The sequence below is a fragment of the Sinohyriopsis cumingii genome, chromosome 6 (genome assembly GCF_028554795.1).
Source record: "Sinohyriopsis cumingii isolate HCF-2022 chromosome 6, ASM2855479v2, whole genome shotgun sequence".
Taxonomy (NCBI): Eukaryota; Metazoa; Mollusca; class Bivalvia; order Unionida; family Unionidae; genus Sinohyriopsis; species Sinohyriopsis cumingii.
In genome coordinates, this window is record NC_142966.1 from 86,346,539 (window position 1) to 86,369,926 (window position 23,388).

Below are 23,388 nucleotides of genomic sequence, written 5' to 3' on the forward strand. Positions count from 1 at the left end.
GCATTTTTTTTTTTGCGAACATTTGTAAACATGTTTATATGATTAGGACATTTAGATCTAAATGTGATCATTCCTTCATTGATTGTCTTTAACCATGTCATCATAGGGATGTTGCTATTATCGACGTATTTCTTCCTTGCAGCTTCGTCGTTTGATTCTGGTTCTCCAAGACCAGTAATGTTATTATCAGTCATATTGAGTGAACCAGTCATTGTATCACCGGCGGTTAGTAAACAATCATAGATCTTAGTTATGATCGTGTTGTTGCTACTGTCTACGTTTATTTTTGTTGACACATCTTCGTCTGATTTTGGTTCTCTCACATTAATAAATGCATTTTCGTTAATATTGAGATCGCAATGCAAAATATCTAAAATTCTTCTGTTGCGTCCAGTAATCTCTTCCATGACTGTTGAAATCGATTCCTCCGAATTTTTAATTTTACCAGTTTTAGCAAACACCACTAAGTTAACTTCTGTCGCATCTGGAATCCGCAGAATAATATCTGTCAACGGTATATTGCTCGTCTTTAATTGTCCCTGTTTATCATGAAAAACATGGACTTCATTTTGGTCTACATTTGCGAGACTAGCGAGTTCATCCTTGACCTCGTCAAGGGTTGCGTATTTAGATAAGTCACACTGAGGTTTGCCCTGAGTCTTGCTCAGAGTAGATCTTCCGTAAATATCTACCATTGTATATTACACTTAGATCTGTTTAAAATTCCTGACGACTATGTTTACTCGTGCACGACTTTATGAGGTGGTGTCAGCGACCTTGACACAGCGTCGAGCTTAGAAATTACTTCACGACCACATATTGGCGAACCGGTTATTGTCTGTATTGGTAATGTTAGATACCATATCGGCGCAGTACTTCGCACTGTGCTTATATATTTTAAAAATTCTTTTGGTGGTGCCAGTCCATACGAATAACAAAAAACTTCTCGTGGATCAATCGCATATGCAACCCAATGGGTACCTGGACCAGAACTTCCATCGAGATAAATGATACCCGTTTCAATACGGTTTGGTTATTTTTGTAATTGGTCACGCATAAAAAGCACCTCTGAAGTTTTTTATGTTTAATTTTATCGACATTTAGTAAATCAAAATTGGAAATGGGAAGTATCAACGAAGTGTTCCGGGAAGTCATAGACCTCGGCCGTACCACTAATGTACAGTTTCTGGCAGTCATAGATATTTGCTGTTTCTTTGGAAGTCTTTATTGCGTGACCTGTTGCTTTTTTATGCCGTCCCATCAGCAGCTCCAACAGCACCAAATGCATTTGCTTTTGCAACGGCTCGGGATGCAGCGGCTATTAACACTGGTATAGCTGAAAGAAGTGGAAATATACCGCCCGTCTTGACTGCATCTTTAATAGCACCTGCAGAAAGATTAAATATACCTCCGGTCTCTGATAGTTTGGCGTCATTGCAGTGCCTGAGTTGACATTCTGTCAGTGATAGTTTATTTGGACCACCTGAGTTCTGTTCTGAATTCAACAATATCTTTATTCCACAATTCCTTTTTGATACTGATTGTAGCTGTTTGATCCGACCGGGAGTCAGACTGACACAAAAATGATGAAATGGCATTATAATATCATGAACGATTTAATTACATGTTTTCTACTGGGGCATCAATAACTCTCATTCGTCCACCAAAACCTTCACGTAGCAGTGTTTTGTCTGAGAGTATGCTCTGTAACCACCAGGAATAACTGGTGAACCAGGTATTCTTTGTGGTGATCGTGCTACACGAGCTCGGAAGTGTATTTCAACGACAGATTGCCTGAATAAATCTAAACGTTCCAACCAAAAGTAATAGATTGGATACAGGTTGTAAAATCACGTTGAGCTTTCTGCAAACCAGAATCAACATTCTGATCACTCCCCATAAATGTCAACAACCGATGCTACATGCTTGCGATCAAAATTCAAGTATATATTTTTGGATTGTTCTTGATTTCCATTTATCCTTAAATAAACCTCACTAACTCCAATTGTTTTCTCGTATATTTTCCTGAAATGCGATGTATATATGTGGCGGTGCAGAAACACCCTGTTGTGATGCTATCTGCCATATAAATAAACCCACTTCACTTGAAATATTGTCTGTTGTCATCGTTAACCATGGCAATGTTTATTTACCACCTTGACTCATAAAAGAGAGTAACCGTTGTTCTTCGTCGATCGATGGAGTCATTACTAGCATCCACAATGAAAGTTTTGTTAGTTTTACTATACATTCACCAACTGCGCCGGGTCGCCAGATTGCATCCTTGTTGTTGACATCAACGATTTCATTGACGAGCCACCGATAAACATTAATGTCAATTATACCACCTGTAAATAATCTCTGACAAACAGCAGCTGCTTCATTTATGATTTCTTGGGAATTATTACCGACCCGTATTCCGCCAATCAGAATTTCTAGTCTGTCCACGTCGGTAATGGACATTATTGGGACAAAGTTTATCGGGCAAAGGAAGTGGATTTTTTTCTCTCTTTTTTTTCAGCGCCAGTGGCAGGACATTTTTTTCCGGATTTTTTGCGTGGGTGTTGTAATACTGGCTGTTGTTGTTGTAACGTGCAAAACATTATATATTCCATTAAAAAATGCAATATATCTTGCATCATTATTACGGGCCTGATCAACTCCGTAATCTATGCGAAGTATCCATTTATACGAAGCTTAGCAGCAGAGGGGGCGAATCCGACAACTTTTTAGACAAAATTTGATTGAGGCTTTAAAACGACAAATAGAGCCTTCCTTCGAAATCTCACTTTTCGAACAAAAAAAAAATAAAGTCTCCGTTTGGCAAATGGAGCCTTAGCGTTTTTTACTCGAAAACGCTATATTTCGCCACAACATCTCGTTGGTGTTTTCCCGTGGTAATCATCGGGCGTCCCGCGTCGATGTCATCGCCCCCTCTGCTGCTAAGTGGTTATTTACAATGAAAATTATTTACAACTAACCGAATATTTGGTCAAGTCCGATACGATATCGTGTCCGAGGATCATGTAAATTTATCGTTACGAATCCATGTGGGGTCGACTGAGCATGACTAAAAAAGTTTCGAAAAACATTAAAGTCCATGTCACCGCCGCACCATGTCTGCCAAATATTTCGTAGCGTGTGTGTATCAACGCCGTTGAACACAGCAAGAATATTACAGTTGTCTCTAATTACTTTTGGAATCTGAGTGTATCGTTGAGTGACATATATCACGTCAGTGTTTTTATGCCTGCCTCTGGAAAATATCCTAGCTGGGTTTTTTTGATTGTCTAACATAACATCATCGTACACGACTAGATTGTTAACGTCGCCATCAATATCATCAATACCCGGTGCATCATTGATATCCGTAATAAACTCAATAACATTTTTTTTAGCGATCGCTGATGCATTCTCGTTGAAATCTTTCAACACCTCGTAGCATCGTTGATCATCCACGCTAGGAGCAACCAAATACAACTTATCCCACTTCATCCATCTCATTATTAAATTGAGTAACAATTGCGTCTTGCCGGATCCAGATGGTCCGATGATAATCATCCGGATCGAGTTTGGTAACGCTGCAACATGCTTAACTGGTTCTCTTGTTTTAGTCGCCGAAAAATCAATTATATTCATATCTCTATACATAAATTATGGATCTATATTGTGTGAAGTGTAGAGTGCGTACTGGCACAAATGATATGACAACCGCTACAACAAGAAATAACAGATCGGCGCTTACTGGTAAGTGTGTACAATGCGGTACAAAGAAATTTAGATTTATTTCTATTAGACCCGGAGATGTTTTAAAAAAAAGCGAGGAGGTGACATCGCAGCCAAATTGGCAAAACTCCCCGGAACACCGTGGGCAAAGTATCCAGGAGAAAAGCACCTCCCAGGATATAACTACTGTGGCCCCGGAACACGATTAGATATTAGACTCGATGATCAAAATCAGCCCAAACCCGGTGAGTATCCAATAAACGCTATCGATAAGGCGTGTCATGCTCATGATGTTGCTTACTACAAAAGTAGCGATCTGCAACAGCGTCATATCGCGGATGTAAAATTAATTCACGCGCTAAATGCTATTCCTGATAAATCCTTCAAAGAAAAATTGGCCTCATGGTTGGTAAAATCGGCTATGAAAGGTAAATTAATGATTGGAAGCGGAGCTTCTCGCGCTGGTAATTGAAAACGATAGCGTTTATAATAACAACATGGATTCCATCTATTATTCTCCGAGAGGATACTGGAAGGGGAAGGCCGCAATTGGTAAGCTTGCAAGCGCTGCAAAGGTAACAAAGACCACTGCGGCTAATTGGTTATCCAAACAGGCTATATGGCAAATCTATCTACCACCGCCTAAACAAATCAACTTCTCGCGCTTTGATGTCAGCGTACCTAATGAAGTTCATCAGGCTGATATACTATTTCTGCCGCATGACAACGGTTACAAATACGCGCTAACCGTAGTTGATGTTGCGAGTCGATACAAACAAGCGGAGCCGTTAAAAACAAAGTCAGCAACTGAAGTAGCCGCTGCGTTTGAAAGAATTTATCGAAGAGGCCCTCTGCGCTGGCCAAATCTATTACAAGTTGATCCCGGTAGTGAATTTCGCGGCGCTGTTTTATCAACGCTGAAACATCATAGCGTCGCGATACGACGAGGTCATACTGCGCTACATCGTGATCAGGCAATTGTTGAACGATTCAATCGGACTCTTGCTGAACGGTTATTTGGATATCAATACGCGAAGGAATTCATCCAAGAAAAACGATCTCGTGAATGGGTTAAAAGGTTGCCAGGTGTAATTGCCGCGTTAAATAATGAGATTACCCGAGCAATCAACATGAAGCCCAGCGACGCGATTAAATACGAGTATATACCCGGAAGATCAAAAATAGATAGCGTTTCCAAGCCGATTCTCGGCGATGTCACTGTTAGATATCTGTATGAACCAGGAGAGCTTGAAGGCGGTAAAAAAAGAGCTACTGATCCTATTTGGAGTGTTACCACACATAACATATCAACGATAACACGATCAACTGGTAGACCACCGATCTATAGACTGGATTCAACTGCTCCTCAGCGTGGATTTACACGCGAGCAACTACAAGTGATACCTGACGATACTCAATTACCCCCGCGTGGTCTTAACTAGCGCCGTTGCGTCTATTGCACTCAAGACAGGTCAACCTCACATTGTTTTTGACATGACCGAGACTGTTATCGATCCTATCCACGGTAAATTGGCGAGTGTCTTTATCCGAATAACGCCAACTCATTATACAATTGCAACTCGCGCAGTGATTATTCTGTTGTTGTCGTAGCGAGATTATTAATTCGGCATCAATATCAAAACGCCGCTGTTTTTTTTTATCCTGTTGGCGGTAACCCGAGAGTTTTCTATCAATGACGCTTGCATCGATGGTGACTTTGTCGCCGGCTTCGTCAGTGACTCCGTCAATAACAATTCTTCGAAGCTGATTTATCCTTCGTACTCTGGACACTGCAAGATAGACTAGATTTGACCATTCGATGCGATTATCAACCATCCAAACAATTGTGTCCGTGATGGTTAGTCCCTGCGAGGAATGTATTGTTGTTGCGTATCCTAGCGTCCACGGGGATTTATCAGCACGTAGCGCGTCCTCGACGACGCTGATATCAACGAGCACAATATCATTCAGCACGAGAATTTGTTTTTTTGTCCCCGACGCTGTCAGGCCTGGAATTTCAACTTCAATGTTCTGCCGCCGTGTGTCCGCGGGTCTATAACATAACGGCACTGGACGCGTTGGAAACTTTTCCTTATGCAACGTAAACAACTTCCGCTGAAGTGTGTCCCTGACTATCTTTCTACTCGCTACAATCAAATCGTTTGGTCTCCATGTTTCCCAGAATTCATTTAACGGCGTTTCCGGAATCACCTCGCGGATTATTTCACACTGAATTCTATCCGGCTGTAATCTGATTAATTTTTTAACCCCGCGCAGTTGTTCATCAAGTGCTCGGTAATCAGTATCGGTTTCTTCATAATAGTCCACAAAACCCTTTAACCAATCATGTGGACCCTCGCCGACAAATGGTGGTGGTTGACCATGGTCGCCACACATGATCACCGCTGTATTCGCGAGCAGCAACCAATCAAGAAACATTTGTAAAACATCTAACGAAACAGTACATATCTCATCCCAAATGATAACCCCAGGAATAAATTTTTCACCCATTCGATCAGGAGTCCACTCACCACCGCTGTATCGAAAAAAGCTGTGATAAGTAACGGCGTCAACATTTCGTTGTTTTATCTCTCGCGCTAGTCTATGGGTCGGTGTAAGCACGATTATACTTGCCCGCGTTCGAAATAATTCAATTGCCCGAGTCGTCTTTCCTGACCCGCCACAGCCGCTTAAATAAACTGTTTTATGTCTACAAATTGGATCAGAACACGGTGGTGCATTAGACCATTCTGACAATTTATCACCGCGTAAGTAGTCGTTCTCAACGGTGACATCTGCTGACGGGGAATAATCGCGTCGTATTTCATTTTTAATTCTCCATGTACCCCAACTCTCGTCCGGACTAGTAAACTCGGCTAAGTTTCCCTTATACGCTACGTCTATATAAAACGAATCAACGGCTACTCTAACCGCGGTATCGGGGAATCTATTTATCATCGAGAATAAATTGATAGCGGCATAACCCAGCATAGACGCCCTCAAATGTGGATAAGCCGGGCTGTCTCCATCGCTGTAGGTAACAACTGTGCCCAACCTTGTTCCATTGGACAAGAAAGCTGTTTTGCAGTTCACGTATCTATTTTTGGCCACTGCGTCCTTGATTACGAAATCATATTCTGCGTCATCTATAATCAGCCGTGAGCAATATCGTTTGTAGTCGTGGTTTTTTCCACCTTGTGTGAACTTACCAATTATTCTTCTACCGAGATCTTTTGCCTCGCGGTTTCGTTGGTTGAATATCCTCCTGGACCATTCGATGATATATTCCTCGTCGGCATCGATGTGTTTTCTGGATTCGTCAATTATGCTATCTAGACGCTCCGGTTCTGGTAACCAGACTTCAGTCTGCGCCCGGTATGATATAATCGCGTCACTGACAATCAACGAAATTAGCATTTTACAATCAATCATATACCGTAGCAGCGCTATTGGCAGCCACTTCTTTTCAGCCATGTGTCTACCGATCCAAATATAACAACAGCGATGGAGTCCTGCCGCGAATTCAAATGATACTATGCGAGCGAATCCGGTTAAATCAAAATCAGGCAGTGGTCCATTAATAGCAACACGAGTCATTTCATGTCTGGGGTGTCCAAATCGTCTAAAGTACTTAGCGGCGGATCCATACCCGAGAAAACTCGCTGGATAACAGGCAACCATATCAACCGAGATCATAGCGTCGCGGTTGTATTCAGTGTTCCATAGTCCACCGTGATAGTATTCCAAACAACTGGATTGTACATCCGGCAGAAATTCCTTGCGCGTTGGTCTCCACGCATTTTTCCTTGCTGCAACATGAGCTACAACCGATGGAATCGTAAAACAATTTGTTAGCAGTTGTTCATCATGCTCCTCAAATTCCATGGCGGTTTGTTTCATCTTGTTGTGAAACGCTTCAGTGCGATATAATTCACCGTTTGGTCTTACAAACTGATCAAAGGTATCCGCATCGTTTTCAGCGCTGCGAAGTAACCACACTGATACAGGGTCGTTTTTACACAAGTAGGCAATAGCATCAAATAGTTTCCTCTCCGCGAGAAAACCATCCTTGGAGAATTGTTCTCCCAGGAATTCTTCGGGTATATACTTTACTGTTCTATCCCGTGGAAATATTGTGATCGCGGGCGTCCATGCGTGTTCGTTATGATCAATAATTTTGATTGGGGCCCCATTTGATTTGTACTTTGATTCGTATAATACTTCACCGGTTATCGTTGTAACGGTTATTGGAAATCTCAGCGATGTTTCTAATCTCGCTATGTCGCTGATGGTTGCTCCACGCTCTTTTACGGTTAGTTCCCACTGGTTGATTTTGCTACGTCGTAAATCAGTCAATTTGTTTCCTTGACACGCATTTGTAAAATGCTCTGTTACTCGTTCTGCTACACAATTTATCCCCGTTGACTGTTTCATCGGCGCTAGTTTTCCGATATCAGGTTTCTTATTTAACGGGTATATTCCATAAACAACTGCTGTTTCAGGATACGCTCGTTCATAGTATGGTCTGTCAATTCCGGTTAACAGCCCCGGCTTGGAGTCGCGGCTAACAATGACTGTTTTCTTGTCGCTGAGAACTGGTTCAAATTTATCACGTATGATCCAATTACCTGATTCCACCCGGACAATGAATTTTACTCTGAAGAAATACCTTTTACCGTCAAGTTGTGATATTATCGTTGCTGCGCGGTTGTCGTTCATGGTAGCATCAACAACACCATCAATTCGAAATGTTGACCAACTATGAGATGCACCATCACGCTTGAATTCATTGATACAATCGCGTATTTTACTCAACAGGGTTTTATCGTTTATTAACGCTTTTGGTGTGTCCTTGAGGACTCTATCAAGATTGAACTTAATATTTTTCCAGGGCTTAATTGCTGCTAATCTCTCGAACTCATCCATATAATTAAAACAAGTATTTAAATGAAAGAATATAGTATAATGAATCACTGCAAATGGTTGATGATTGGGTCGACAACCCCGTGCAATAAATCATGTAGAGGTGAATTCTGCGGATATCATTTACAAAGCGTCCGTAATGGTTCTCTTGGCCCCCTCCCGTGCTTGGTTTGCCACGTCGGTGTAAGAGGAAAATCGCAGTTGTGTATCAATTGTGGCGGAAAGCGATACAGGGAACTAAAACGCTATTATGACAAGCGAATTAAAAACGCCGTCATTGACCCCACCGCAGACTTCGTCATCAAAACCCCCCAGGACTACGTTGAAAGATTCATAATTAAACCAAATAATAAATTAGACAAGTAGTATTATTATACAAATGGACCAAGAATTTCAGCCGCATCCTGTGCTCGTCAATTACGAGGCATCTCGCGACGGCATTGTTAGAAACCGCAAACTGAAGAAGCCGGTTGGTACCGTAAGTAATCAGGGGTATCTGATGTTTGGTGCCGGAAAGAAGAAGTACCATGTTCACAGGGTGGTATTTGAAGCATTTAACGGATTAATCGAAAATGGACTTGTGATTGATCATATTAATAATAATAAGACTGATAATTCTCTTATAAACTTGCAAGCCATCTCTCAGAGTCAAAATACCAAAAAAGGCCAAACTGGTAAATACCCAAAGAAAGCAAAATCCGTAAAGTCATTTGATACAACAACTCACGAGGAAAAAATATTTCAGTCGATGAATGAAGCCAGTAGATACTTTGACATTTGTATCGCCTCAATACGAAAAGTAGCAGAACGAGTATATCAAACAGCAATCTCAAAAAAGACCGGGCATATAATTCGATTTTCATATGTAGATACGAAGTCACCGGCGCCTATGGCGCTGACGAAGTCGCCATGACAATAAATTGTCCATTCCGGAAGAAAACGAATTATTAAACACCTCGGGATTGATACACGGGGTTTCATTTTTTTTTATTTAAAAACAAGATGTTCTATAAGAATAATGAATATCGAAGACATCAATAATATATTAGCCGAGATTTCAAAATTAAAAAATCAAGGAATTGAATTATCTGATGGTCTCGACAGTGAAAAAATATTATCCGATTATGAGATTATTAACGAACAATCGAAACGGGGGCGTTTTACCCTGGCCCGCGAGTATTTTTTTGTAAAACGATTACAACATACGATTAATGAAAACTTGTACCACAATGACGCAAATGCATTCATTGGACTATTTACTGCCGTTGAAATAATACGAAAAAAACTCGGACGTGTTTATGAACGACGCCGGGAGATTTCTAGTAAGATCAAAAACATTAGAAGGATTATAGACGAAAACTCCGTGGAGCCCCCGATGGTACACTCGGCGGAAAATTAGAAAATTGCGGATCAATTTACAATAATGGTAGGTGAATCACTTACTACTCGGCTAGCCAGAGAGCGGCTAGCAGCGCTTAAAAAGTTCATACCGTTACGAGACAGAGTGAGAGAGAAACTTCAAACGCGACAACAAATGCAAACCGATTTTACTGTTGGAAGCGAACAACTCTTTGCCCCGGTAACTAAAGCGACTAAGGATGTTACAGCGGCAACAGAACGAGCAATATATGGGGATATTCCTAAGGAAGGCGAACGGAAAGAGGCACCTCTTCTTCCTGTACTTGAAAAGATAGCAGCAGAGACAGAACAAACACAGCAACGGATAAAACAACTTTCCAGTGATATAAAAACCCAACGAGAGTATGAACGATTAGCTGATATTGATGATTCTGAACAGGGTGATGTTGGTGAACTTCAAAAAATTTCCACTCAAAAAGGAGTCCCCTTTATAGATAAACTCACTGAAGGGGCTATAGCACAAATAAAACAACCTCAATTACTGAAATCCGACGAGTATAGGTTTTTTGGTAATTTTGCCGCTCAAAGCTATCATTCAAGAAAAGACTTTTTAAAAGACGAGTATAAAAACAGTAATATAAAACGAGATGACTGGGTTAATTGGTTGTATAAAACGAATAAAGGGGTTGATCGCTTGGATACAAAAGAATTGGGATATAAAGAATTTAGAAGGGGAATTGATGATTATGATATACTACTACAACAACAAAAAGGAGAAGTCCGAGAAAAACGTCAAAAAAAAGCTGGTTCTAAAAAAACAAGCGGAGAGGGGTATCCAAGTGGTAGTGGTCTAGTTGAAAACGCTAGTGTTACCTGTCCTGGTAGTGTTCTCAGTGATATATCACGGCTAGAGGTACTAATCGGAGGAAAACGAGCCGGAAATAACTCTACGGAAATAATCAATGAGGCCGCTGATATTTGCAAGCGGTTATTTGCAGGTGGTATCATAGACATTAATTCATATCGAACGCTCATAGACGAACTCGTGGATGATTAATTGGAAAACTGGTGTTTTTAATAAGGATGATCATACACTACAACCATGATAAACCAGTACTCGTCTACGTGGTAAACTCGCGATTGCCTGTTTACCGCGCGTACTATGGAGATGGTCTTGGTAGCACCATTGCGGGGTTATTTACAAGAATGGCTCCAAAAGTAGCGCCGTTAGCCAAACAATTAGGAATGAAGGCTATTGATGTTATTCGTGATAAGGGTATTAGTGCCATTGGAGATGTTGCCGGAAAGGCGCTTTCTGCAGCAAAGGACAAACTAATGTCGTTGGTGAAATCCAAAAGATTTTCAAGAAAAAAACAGAAACCACCGGTGATGCCATCAACGACGGTGATGCCTGCAAATGTCAGTAAAGTAATAAATAACGCCGTGGAAGAAAAACTAGAGTCGTTGGCGGCTCAGTCATCCACCAACGCGCCCATGAACACAATAGCGGGGGAGTGGTCTTAAACAGAATTCAAAGAAAATCGCAATTGAAAACATCAACATGATAAATAATAGAATGTTTGCGCGAACCGCTGATCCCGCGTTTGATATGGATGCCCCAGTGCGCAGGGATGATTCTGTCCGTGATTATCAATATTATTCTTATTATGCAGCGCAACCCGACCTACGATCGCGAATTGAACTTCAAGTCCAAGATACCAGTAGATACTTTCTGCCATGTGAAGCGTTTATCGAAATTGAGGGAGAACTCGTGACAAATACTGCCGATAATGCACCATACGCAGATAACGATCGTGTTCGAGTTGGCTTCGTTAACAACGGTATCATGGCGTTATTTGAGAGCGCCAGATATCTTATTGACGGGCGAGAAATTGAATCAATAGAACGCGAGGTTGATGTTGCAACGACGATAATTGGGTTAGCGAGATACTCGGACGATTATACGAGATCGACGGGCCCATCTATGATGTTTGCGAAGGACACCACCGATAACGCCGACCATTTTCAGTACGTTAACGTGCTAGTGGAAAAAGATACCGCAGTTGACCAGGTTGAAGCAAATAACCCAGACCGCAGAGCAAGACCAGACGCTAATTTCACTGTTATAAAAAGTCTTAACGATAATTACAATATGGGATTCGCAGCACGAGTAACAATGTTGCAAAGACCACGCCGACAGTTTTCATGCGCGATTCCACTCCATCACATATTTGGATTCTGCAGAAATGTCAGGAGGGTTATCTATGGGGCTAAGCATACAATCGCGCTGACGCGAAGGGGCGATGATAACAATGCAATATGGCATGCTGCTGGCGTCGCTGCCGGTAAAGTCATTTTAACTAAAATGGCATTGTGGATGCCGGTGCTGACTCCATCAGTTACCACGGAAGCACGATTGTTAGCATTTATGGAACAGGGAGGAAAATCGTTGTTGAGTTGGCTAGCGGTAACAACTGATGCTAAAGAGGATAACGTCGCCGATACGTTTACATGGCACCTGGCATCAAAACAGGGTGTTTCAGCCCCGCGTCATATTTTTATAGCGCTACAGAATAGGGAACGATTGGGCAGTCAAGAACGCAGCCATATGATATTTGATAAATTAGGAGTCAGGGATGTTTCGCTGAGAATAAACGGACAACAGGAACCATCCGAGGATATACAGCTTAATTACGGCGACAACCATGTCGCACGTGTGTATCATCGATTGCTGTCATACATGGGTCGTGATCAAAACGTCGACACTGGTTTGCAAATATCACAACTTGATTTTAAAAACCTGTATCCGATTTATTACTTTTCGTTGGAACATCTTGATTTAACGAGACAGTCCGTCGTTGATATACACTTCCGAGCTCGTATAGCCCCGGGTGGTGTTAATTACAGAGCGGTTGCTGTCATCCTCAGCGATAAATCAATGCTGCTAGAAGGTGTTGGTGGACGAATGAGAATCGTTGATGCGCCAGTGGAAAACATGTAATTGAAAGCACAAACACGTTTACAATAAAATGTCGTATAGTGTCGTCAGTGTAGAGTTGACTGATGGTCAAGTCAAGAAATTACGATCAAAGTCGGCTAAACAGTGCGGGACCACAATAACGCTGAAGCCGTCACAGATGGCGGGTGGTAATCATAAGATATCGTTGACGGCGCGTCAAATAAAACATTTCAATAATGCGATGAAGAATAAAAAGGGTGTTCAAATAGATTTTTCGGCCGCAGCGATTAAAAACATGGAAAAGACCGGCGGGATATTTCCGTTGTTAGCTGCGATTCCAGCGTTGATTGCCGCGGCCGCACCAGCAGTGGCGAAGGCGGCGGCGTTAGGAGCCGTTGGTACCGCGGCGGGGATGGCATTGAAGAAGGCAACCGGGAAAGGCTATAAAAAAAAACGATCCGTGGCCGGAAAGGGTCTAAGACTACCGGGAACCCCGTATTCATGGTACTCGGGAAAGGGTCTAAGACTACCGGGGACCGTTTAATGACCCCCATGTCTAATTTTGATTTAATAGACGCCGCAAACGCGCTAGCGATAAAAAACTTCAGAGGTGTTTTTATGAGGGATCAATTATCGGCGGCACCAAGGAATATTGAAACAGGCATAATTAACCTCGATGGGTCCTCCGGAGCGGGAACTCATTGGGTTGCATACGCGATTGATCCGCGTGCGATCGTCTATTTTGATTCATACGGGTTAGCTCCGCCAAAAGAGTTTATGCGGTATATCCGGGCGTGTTCAGCCCGGGCGTTTTATTCCACGTTGCCAACACAGCGATTAAGTGACCCACCGATATGTGGCCGTGAGGTATTAAACGTACTTGCGGCGATTTCATCATCGCGAAAACCACCTCATGTAGTTGTAAACGAATACACTAGTGGGGTCGTAGAGGCCCGGCGGGTTAATTAGAAACGCCGTTTTTTTTACAATAACGATGATTGATATTTGGGGACGACCGGTTTCGGCGCTGAAGGAATCCACGGAAACGCTCGCCACCGATGACATAAAAAAACTAATCGAGGATGAAATCGCCGATACGTTGAATTTAACCAGTGTTGACCCAGGCGAAATAGTTGTATTTCAAGACCGCCAGGGTAAATTGAAATCCGGTAATGTGTCCCTGGATGACGTTTTAACACGACAGCGTGACGCCGCCGAGGGCACTATCGCGCTGTATACCGGCGACGGACGACTCAAACCGGGTGAACATATATCGGCGGTAACATTAGTCAAAGACGGTTTTATAAGGTTGGATAGATCGGTGACCGAACTCGACGCGCAGGTGAAAAAATCTGCCACCGAGGTGAAAAAATCTATCACCGATATACAGCTCACTACCGCTAGTTTTTTCGGGACCCCGACGGTAACCGAACCGAATATTACAACAATAAGGAATACTATTTTGGATTTTGCAACGCTGTCGGGCCAATTTTACACGTTGCGAAAAAATGTTAACAGGATCGATGACAACTTTGATAAATTCTTTGGTAAAAAAAATACCAAGCTGGATGAGATTACAACAACTATAAATGATATCACTGCGTATGGACAGGAAATAAAAACAATCAAAACTGATGTTGCAACAAACAAAAAGAGTGTAGACGCGCATGAACGGGAAATAGAAATAATCGGCGCTAATGTTGCAACGATCATAAATAATGTAGACTCGCATGGACGGAAAATAGAAACAATCAAAACTGATGTTACAATGATCATAAATAATATGAGCGCGCATACACAGGACATAATGACAATCAGAGCTGATATTGAAGCGAACAAAAAGGGTGTAGACGTGTATAGAGGGGAAATAGGAACGATCAAAACTGATGTTGCAACGAGCAAAAGAAATATAGACGTGTATGGACAGGAAATAAAAACAATCAAAACTGATGTTGCATCGAACAAAAGGAATATAGACGCGCATACAGGGGAAATAGAAACAATCGAACTTGATGTTGCAGCGAACAAAAGAAATATAGACGCGCATACAGGGGAAATAGAAACGATCAAAACTGATATTGTAGCGAATAAAAAAAGTATAGACGTGCATGAACAGAGAATAGGAACGATCAAAACTGATATTGTGGCGAACAAGAATAATATAGACGCGCATGAATGGAGAATAGAAACAGTCAAAACTGATGTTGCAGCGAACAAAAAAGATGTGGACGCGCATACACGGGAAATAGATACACTCATTACTAAGGTTGCAGCGAACAAAAAAGATGTGGACGCGCATACACGGGAAATAGATACACTCATTACTAAGGTTGCAGCGAACAAAAAAGATGTGGACGCGCATACACGGGAAATAGATACACTCATTACTAAGGTTGCAGCGAACAAAAAAAATGTGGACGCGCATATACAGGAAATAGATATACTCATTACTAGGGTTGCAGCGAACAAGAATAATATAGACGCGAATTTGCGGAGAATAGAAATAATCGGAACTGATGTTGAAGCGATTAAAGACGGACTACCGAGAGTAGCACAGCAATTCGAAAAAATAAAAATTCCTCATGAGAACATCATCAACACAGTATACACAATTCGGCATGGATCATTCGATTGGACTCCTACACAGAATACAGTAAATACTACCGCAACTGTTAAGGGCATTTATCGATTGACACTGGTTTCAATGATGCAGTTTAATATATTATCGTCGAGTTCATCCGGGTTTAACAATACAATATCAACAATTATAGACAAGAACGCAACTGAACAGTTTACAATTTATGCCGTTGATGGAAATTTAGCCCGGGCAAACATCACATGGTATGTGGAATTTGTAGCGAATCTAAGTAATTAAAAACACTAGCTCTTTTAGAATAAAATGACCACCAGGGTAATTGAATCAGAGGTATCACCGACGTCACATCAATATCGATTCGATACCGCAAAAGAATTCTCCGCGAACTTAAAAACGCTTTCCGAACAATACCGTGCAAAAATAAAAAAATACCGTCGTAAAATAACCGCCATCGACGCGGTCGTGTACTCGGTGTCGGGTATAGTAGCTGGCACCGGTGTTATTTTATCCACGGTGACCACGATAGCCCCGATCGCTGTTCCAAACGCTGTCTCCGCGATGACAACAGTTGCTGGAGTCGCCAACGCAATCACTAGAAAGATATCATCGTGTTTTCAGAAAAAACTCAACGAGTATACAGTAAAACATCAAATAGTATCCGACGCATACTCGAAATTATCCGGGTTGATCTCATTATCGATTGATAATTTGTTCGTATCCGATGTTGAATTCTCCGCGATGGTCCAGTTGTATAGCTCCGCGATGTCAAAAATCGAGGATTTTTAACTGGAAGCCGGAACCACCTGGTTGCTGAAATTAGACACTAAAGACAACGAATAATAATAATGTCGCTGAACCCCGAAGGGTTTCAGTTGCTTCAGTGGATCGCGGAGAACACCACTCCGGTACAAACAAGTATGATATCAGTGACATCAACGAAACCCGAATTCAGTGTGAACTTTCCATCACCGGTTCCAGTGAAGGAAATAGCGCTGGCAAAATTGCGAATATATCACAGTTGGCCTAATATCCGAGCGGACGCATTTAACGGACAACAACCTAATAACTCGCTGGTTTTTGCATGGACAAATAAACCCGATGGAACCCCAGACTGGAAGGAGGTTACAATACCAACTGGGTCATACCAAATAGAACAAATCAATAAGGAATTTCAACGCAGGATAAAATCGATCACAGGAAAAGAATCAAAAATCGCTATTACGGTTCATGAACCGACGTTATCGTCGACGATTGAAATAAGCACACCGGGGTATATGGTTGATATTTATAACAGTTCAATAAGAACCATACTAGGATGGCCTAAGAATCCACCCGCGGACGCCCCCCCATCAACTATCCTCAGATACGATAACGGAGATGGTGGTAGGCATATTGCTCCATACAACGTAAATATTGCATCGGTGATAGCAATCAATCTGGTGTGTGATGTTATCGAAGGGAGTTACCAGGTGGATACCAAGCAATCAAATCAAGCTCAACAGGGGTATATCCTTTATTCGTTTTCACCAACAGCCCCTCCGGGATTTTTGATCATTGAGAGTCCGATTAATCCGGTCTATATGCGATGCCATAATCGGCTTTTAACGAGAATTAATTTCAGACTTACCGATCAGTCAAATAACCTAATTGATCTGCAAGAGGAGGAGTTAGTGATCACTCTGTTTGTAAGATCATAGCAGCAGAGGGGGCGATGACATCGACGCGGGACGCCCGATGATTACCACGGGAAAACACCAACGAGATGTTGTGGCGAAATATAGCGTTTTCGAGTAAAAAACGCTAAGGCTCCATTTGCCAAACGGAGACTTTATTTTTTTTTTGTTCGAAAAGTGAGATTTCGAAGGAAGGCTCTATTTGTCGTTTTAAAGCCTCAATCAAATTTTGTCTAAAAAGTTGTCGGATTCGCCCCCTCTGCTGCTAGCTTCACGACCTACAAAATCATCACAAATATTAAGTTGGAGGATTGGGTAAACAAACACGCATAACAAACGAAAACACAAAAACACAAAACTGAGCTAACCCAATTAGAGAAGTGTCGGTTGGTTAGAGGCTTCGATTTGGCGTTATTGACCTTGAGTTTTCGTTTCCGTAGGAAGCTTGTTCTTTTTTTGCGAACGGATCTTCCTATCTTTTGTAGGGTTCACCCTCCCTGCTGATGGAGCATTGATGGGAAATTACTTCACCTCCAGACCAGCCTGACCAGCCAAGGCCGTCCACCATCAAACAAACATGTAACAACGACTGAAAGAAAAAGAAAAAAAAAACAACAATATTATTCACAAAAAGAGAAGAAATAAAGAATTGTTTTTATTTTACTATCATATTTTATCATTTGTTTATAAAATGCTTTCAAAAACATTTTTTTTGTCGATACCTTGTGCAATTACCTCGTTGTTTACCTTCTTTATATCGTCGCTCTGGTATTGCTTGAATTATATGCCATGTATTTTTAAGCGCAATGTTTTCTTGTAACAATTTCCCAGTGCTCTAAAATTTTCCATCATGTTATATTTTTTAAATTAATTATACATTCGTTTCTTATTGCAATAGCATCCGAATGCCACCCTACATAGTTACTATATCCCTATTTATGATACGTATCTCTTGTACTATTATTATAATGTATTCTCATAAGCTTTCTTTCATAAGATCTACTTTCATTGATACGTGTACATTTATCGTTGCCTTCTGAGGTTCATTGCCTCCATGGTACTGTTTTTTTAAACATATTTTATTCCCTCCAAGGTACTGTTTTATTTACGCATTTTGTTCCCTCCATCGTACTGTTTTATTTCCTTATTTCGTTCCCTCCATGGTACTGTTTTATTTTTTTTTCCCTCCATGGTCCTGTTTTTTTTACACATTTTATTCCATCCATGGTACTGTTTTTTAACGAATTTTGTTCCCTCCATGGTATTGTTTTATTTACGTATTTTATTCACTCCATGGTCGTGTTTTACTGCCTTATTTTATTCCGTCCATGGTACTGTTTTATTTACGTATCTTATTCTCTCCATAGTACTGTTTTATTTACTTATTTTATTCCTTTCATGGTACTATTTTATTTACTTATTTTATTCCCTCCATGGCACTGTTTTATTTTTTTATTTTATTCCCTCCATGGTACTGTTTTATTTATACTGTTTTATTCATTTATTTTATTCCCTCCATGGTACTGCTTTATTTATTTATGTTCTTCCCTCCATGGTATTGTTTTATTTACGTATTTTATTCACTATATGGTAATGTTTTATATACTTTTTTTATTCCCTCAATGGTACTGTTTTATTTCCTTATTTCATTCCCTCTATGGTAATGTTTTATTTTCTTTTTTCCCCTCCATGGTCCTGTTTTTTTAAACGTATTTTGTTCCCTCCATGGTCCTGTTTTTTTTACGCATTTTATTCTCTCCATGGTACTGTTTCTTTTGATACGAATTTTGTTTATTTCCTTATTTCATTCCCTCTATGGTAATGTTTTATTTTTTCCCCTCCATGGTCCTGTTTTCTTTTACGTATTGTATTCACTTCATGGTCGTGTTTTACTTCCTTATTTTATTCACTCCATGATACTGTTTTATTTGCGTATTTTTTCCCTCCATGGCACTGTTTTATTTATTTTTTTATTCCGTCCATGGTACTGTTTTATTTACGTATCTTATTCCCTCAATAGTACTGTTTTATTTATTTATTTTATTCCCTCCATGGTGCTGTTTTATTTACGTATCTTATTCCCTTCATGTACTGTTTTATTTATTTATGTTATTCCCTCCATGGTACTGTTTTATTTACGTATTTTATTCACACCATGGCAATGTTTCATATACTTATTTTATTCCCTCCATGGTACTGTTATATTTACTTATTTTATTCTCTCCATGTTACTGTTTTATTTCCTTATTTTATTCCCTCCATGGTACTGTTTTCTTTACGCATTTTGTTCCCTCCACATTACTGTTTTATTTACGTATTTTATTCACTCCATGGCCTGTTTTATTCACTTATATTAATTACTCAATGGTCTTGTTTTTTATACTTATTTTATTCCTTCCATGATAGTATTTTATTTACTTATTTTATTCACTCCATGGTACTGTTTTATTTATTTATTTTATTCACTCCATGGTACTGTTTCTTTTATTTATCTTAATCCCTCCATGGTACTGTTTTATTTATTGATATTATTCCCTCTATGGTACTGTTTTACTTACGTACTTTATTCACTCCATGGTCCTGTTTTTTCACTTATTTTATTCTCTGCATGGTCCTGTTTTATTTTTTTATTCATACCATGGTACTGTTTTTTACGCATTTTATTCCCTCTATGGTACTATTTTGTTTACGTATTTTATTCACTCCATGGTCCTGTTTTATTTACTTAGTTTCTTCACTCCATTGTCCTTTTTTATATACTTATTTTATTCTCTCCATGGTACTGTTTTACTTACTTATATTAATTACTCCATGGTCCTGTTTTTTTTTACTTATTTTATTCTCTCCATGATACTATTTTATTTACTTATTTTATTCACTCCATGGTACTGTTTTATTTATTTATTTTATTCCCTCCATAGTAGTGTTTTATTTACGTATTTGATTCACACCATGGTACTGTTTTTTTTACGCATTTTAATCCCTTCATATTACTGTTTTATTTATTTATTTTATTCTCTCCATGGTTATGTTTTATTTAAGGTATTTTATTCACTCCAGGGTTCTGTTTTATTTACTTATTTTGTCCTCTCCATGATACTGTTTTATTTACTTATTTTGTCCTCTCCATGATACTGTTTTATTTACTTATTTTATTCTCTCCATGGTACTGTCTCATTTACTTATTGTATTCCCTCCAACGCACTGTTTTTTTACGTAATTAATTCCCTCCATGGACTATTTTATATACTTATTTATTGCTAATTTTCTCAGTTTGTTCGCGTATTGGTGTTCTTTAATTACTTTTTTCTATTGTCGAATCTGGTCACAATTAAGTAACTTGTACGAACCTAAAGCTCCAGAAATGTAATAGAGTGTAAGACGAATGAATGATCAAAGAAATACAGTGACAACATTCGATGTTCAAGATAAACAGGAAATTATAGGGATTTACAACATTTGAATCCCAAACCTCTCAAATCTCCAGTTCGGATTATGTGCAGTTAACGAAGTGATACTTGGGATATCCGTTTGATGTTGAGAAAAATAAGAAACCTCATTTTAATAGCAATCAGTGCAATTAGAGATAGACTTTACAACCTGGGCAAACACTTGGTTTGTCCATTTAGGGCGATCTACAGGGCACTATTGATTGATATGTGTTCAGCGTATTCCTAATACCATACAGGTCAAACATCGCGAATGAGGGTGGTACCGGCAAGAATTTTGAAGCAGAAGAAGAATTTCCACTTAGATAAACCAAACCAACATACAGAATTGGGGGTCAGTCTTAATAGTACATCCGATATAATCGTCTCTAGTGGATCGTAGTGAATGAAAAACTGTCAAGGAAAACATATAATAATATTGATGTTAATGTAAAAATGTCAAGAAAACATAAAATAATATTGTAGTGAATGTAAAATTGTCAAGAGAACATATAATAATATTGTAGTGAATGTAAAACTGTCAAGAAAATATATAATAATATTGTAGTGAATTTAAAACTAGTTTGGAGGCGACAACGACAATGTAATTTTCAAATCCAACGTGCGAATGCTTTCGGAACAAACGTTCTAGGATAATAATAGACTTCAACTTGGCTACAAGGTCATGTATTTCCTTACAGTGACGGACATCGATGAAAACGTTCTCAAATTTAATCTTGGCTATGTACACATTTGTTCCTTATAGTGATAGACATCTATGAAAACGTTCTCAAATTTCAACTAGGCTACATATACATGCATTTCTTTATAGTGGTGGACGTCGATGAAAACCGTCTCGACTTCAATATTTGAGGATCAAATGTGTTAGGGGTAGAAATATTTAAACAAAACCGTCTTGTCACTGAGTTGGCGAGAAATCATTTTTAAATTTAATGTCATTGAGACCAGTGAGAAAATGCGACATTCGATTGATACAGTTTGGTGGCATTTCTATCTTCAAATGCAATTTGGAAATTAAGTCATCAAGCAGAGTCGAAGTAAAGAAATATGCCGCAGATGTTCTTGTTTCGTCTGATAAAAATAAGATTTAATCAAGACTGGAGAAATGGTATTCAAAAATTAATAAAGGCGAGAGTAATTGATGACAACATTTTGAATTACGGACTACAGAAATCACATCAAAGTATTGGAAAATATTTCTCAGACAGGGAACATTCATGTTGACAAGGTGAAGATATATATAGGACTAATCTCTAATTTAATATAAAAGTAAATTAAATAAAGCAGCGGTAATTCTTCAATTTTGCCATTGACATGAAGTAAGGAATACTCCCAGCAATTCATTAGATATCCGAGATACGATTATTAACTCCAGCACTTTCTTTTTCGGAAATTAAGACGTCTGCATTTCAAATCACGTGATTATCACTGGCATGCTTCTTCCATAGCTACTGTTTTTTTATTACCACTATATGTCCCACACAGTATATTCATAGCAACAGCGTTATCGGCTATATCAAAGTGAGCATTTTGCAGCCTTGTCGAATAGTACGTCATCAACTGAACCGACTTACAAAGCTTTTCTTATGTTCGTTTTGAAAACCGCCGAAGCATTTTTGATATAACATAGATATTGCCTTGTCAGTTGAGTAGAACGGAATAGCAGCTTAAATCAAAACGCTACACTCTAAAAATAACTAATGTATCACGACATAAGGACACATTATTAAAATTTCATGCTTATTGTTAAGATGTCACATTTGGGACCAGTGAGATTTTATCGATCGGTTTAGGAAAGGAATAAGTCTAAAAACAGTTTCAATGATTTCGTAATAAAATCAGTCAAACAGAATTTGACTTGAGTAAAAGGGCTCACTGTGTATGTCCAGGTGATTGTGTCTATAAAAATATGTCCAAGAGATTACGTCTATATAAACATATCCAGGTCGTTATGTTTATATAAAACATCTAAAGGTGATCATGTCTATCTAAAATATCTCCAGGTGATTATGTCAAAATAACATATCTCCAGGTGATTATGTCTAAATAATATATCTCTATATGATTATGTCTAAATAGCATATCCCCATACCATTATGTCTATATAAAATATCTCCAGGTGATTATGTCTAAATAACATATCTCCATATGATTATGGCTTTATACAATTTCTCCATGTTATTATATCTGTATAACATATCTCCAGGTGTTTTTGTATTTATATATAACAGATCCAGATGATTATGTCTGTCTAAAACAAATCTCAGGTGATCATGTCTGTGTCAGATATCTACAGGCGATTATGTCTATATAACATATCTCCAGTTCATTATGTCTATATAAAATATCTGTATATGATTATGTCTATCTAAAATATCTCCATGTGAATATGTTTTTCTTATATAAAATATCTCTAGGTGATTACGTCTCTTTAACATATCTCCATCTGATTGTGTCCATATAAATTACCTCAATAATATTATGTCTATATAAAATATATCCAGGTGAGTACGTCTATATAAAATATCATCAGGTGATTACGTCAATATAAAATATCTCCAGGTGATTATATCTATATAACGTATGTCCAGCTGATTATGTCTAAATAAAATACTTCCAGGTGAGTATGTCTATACAAAATCTCTCACATGTAACTAAATATCTCCAATATACAAACTTCTTGTTTTTGAATTGCAAAGACGT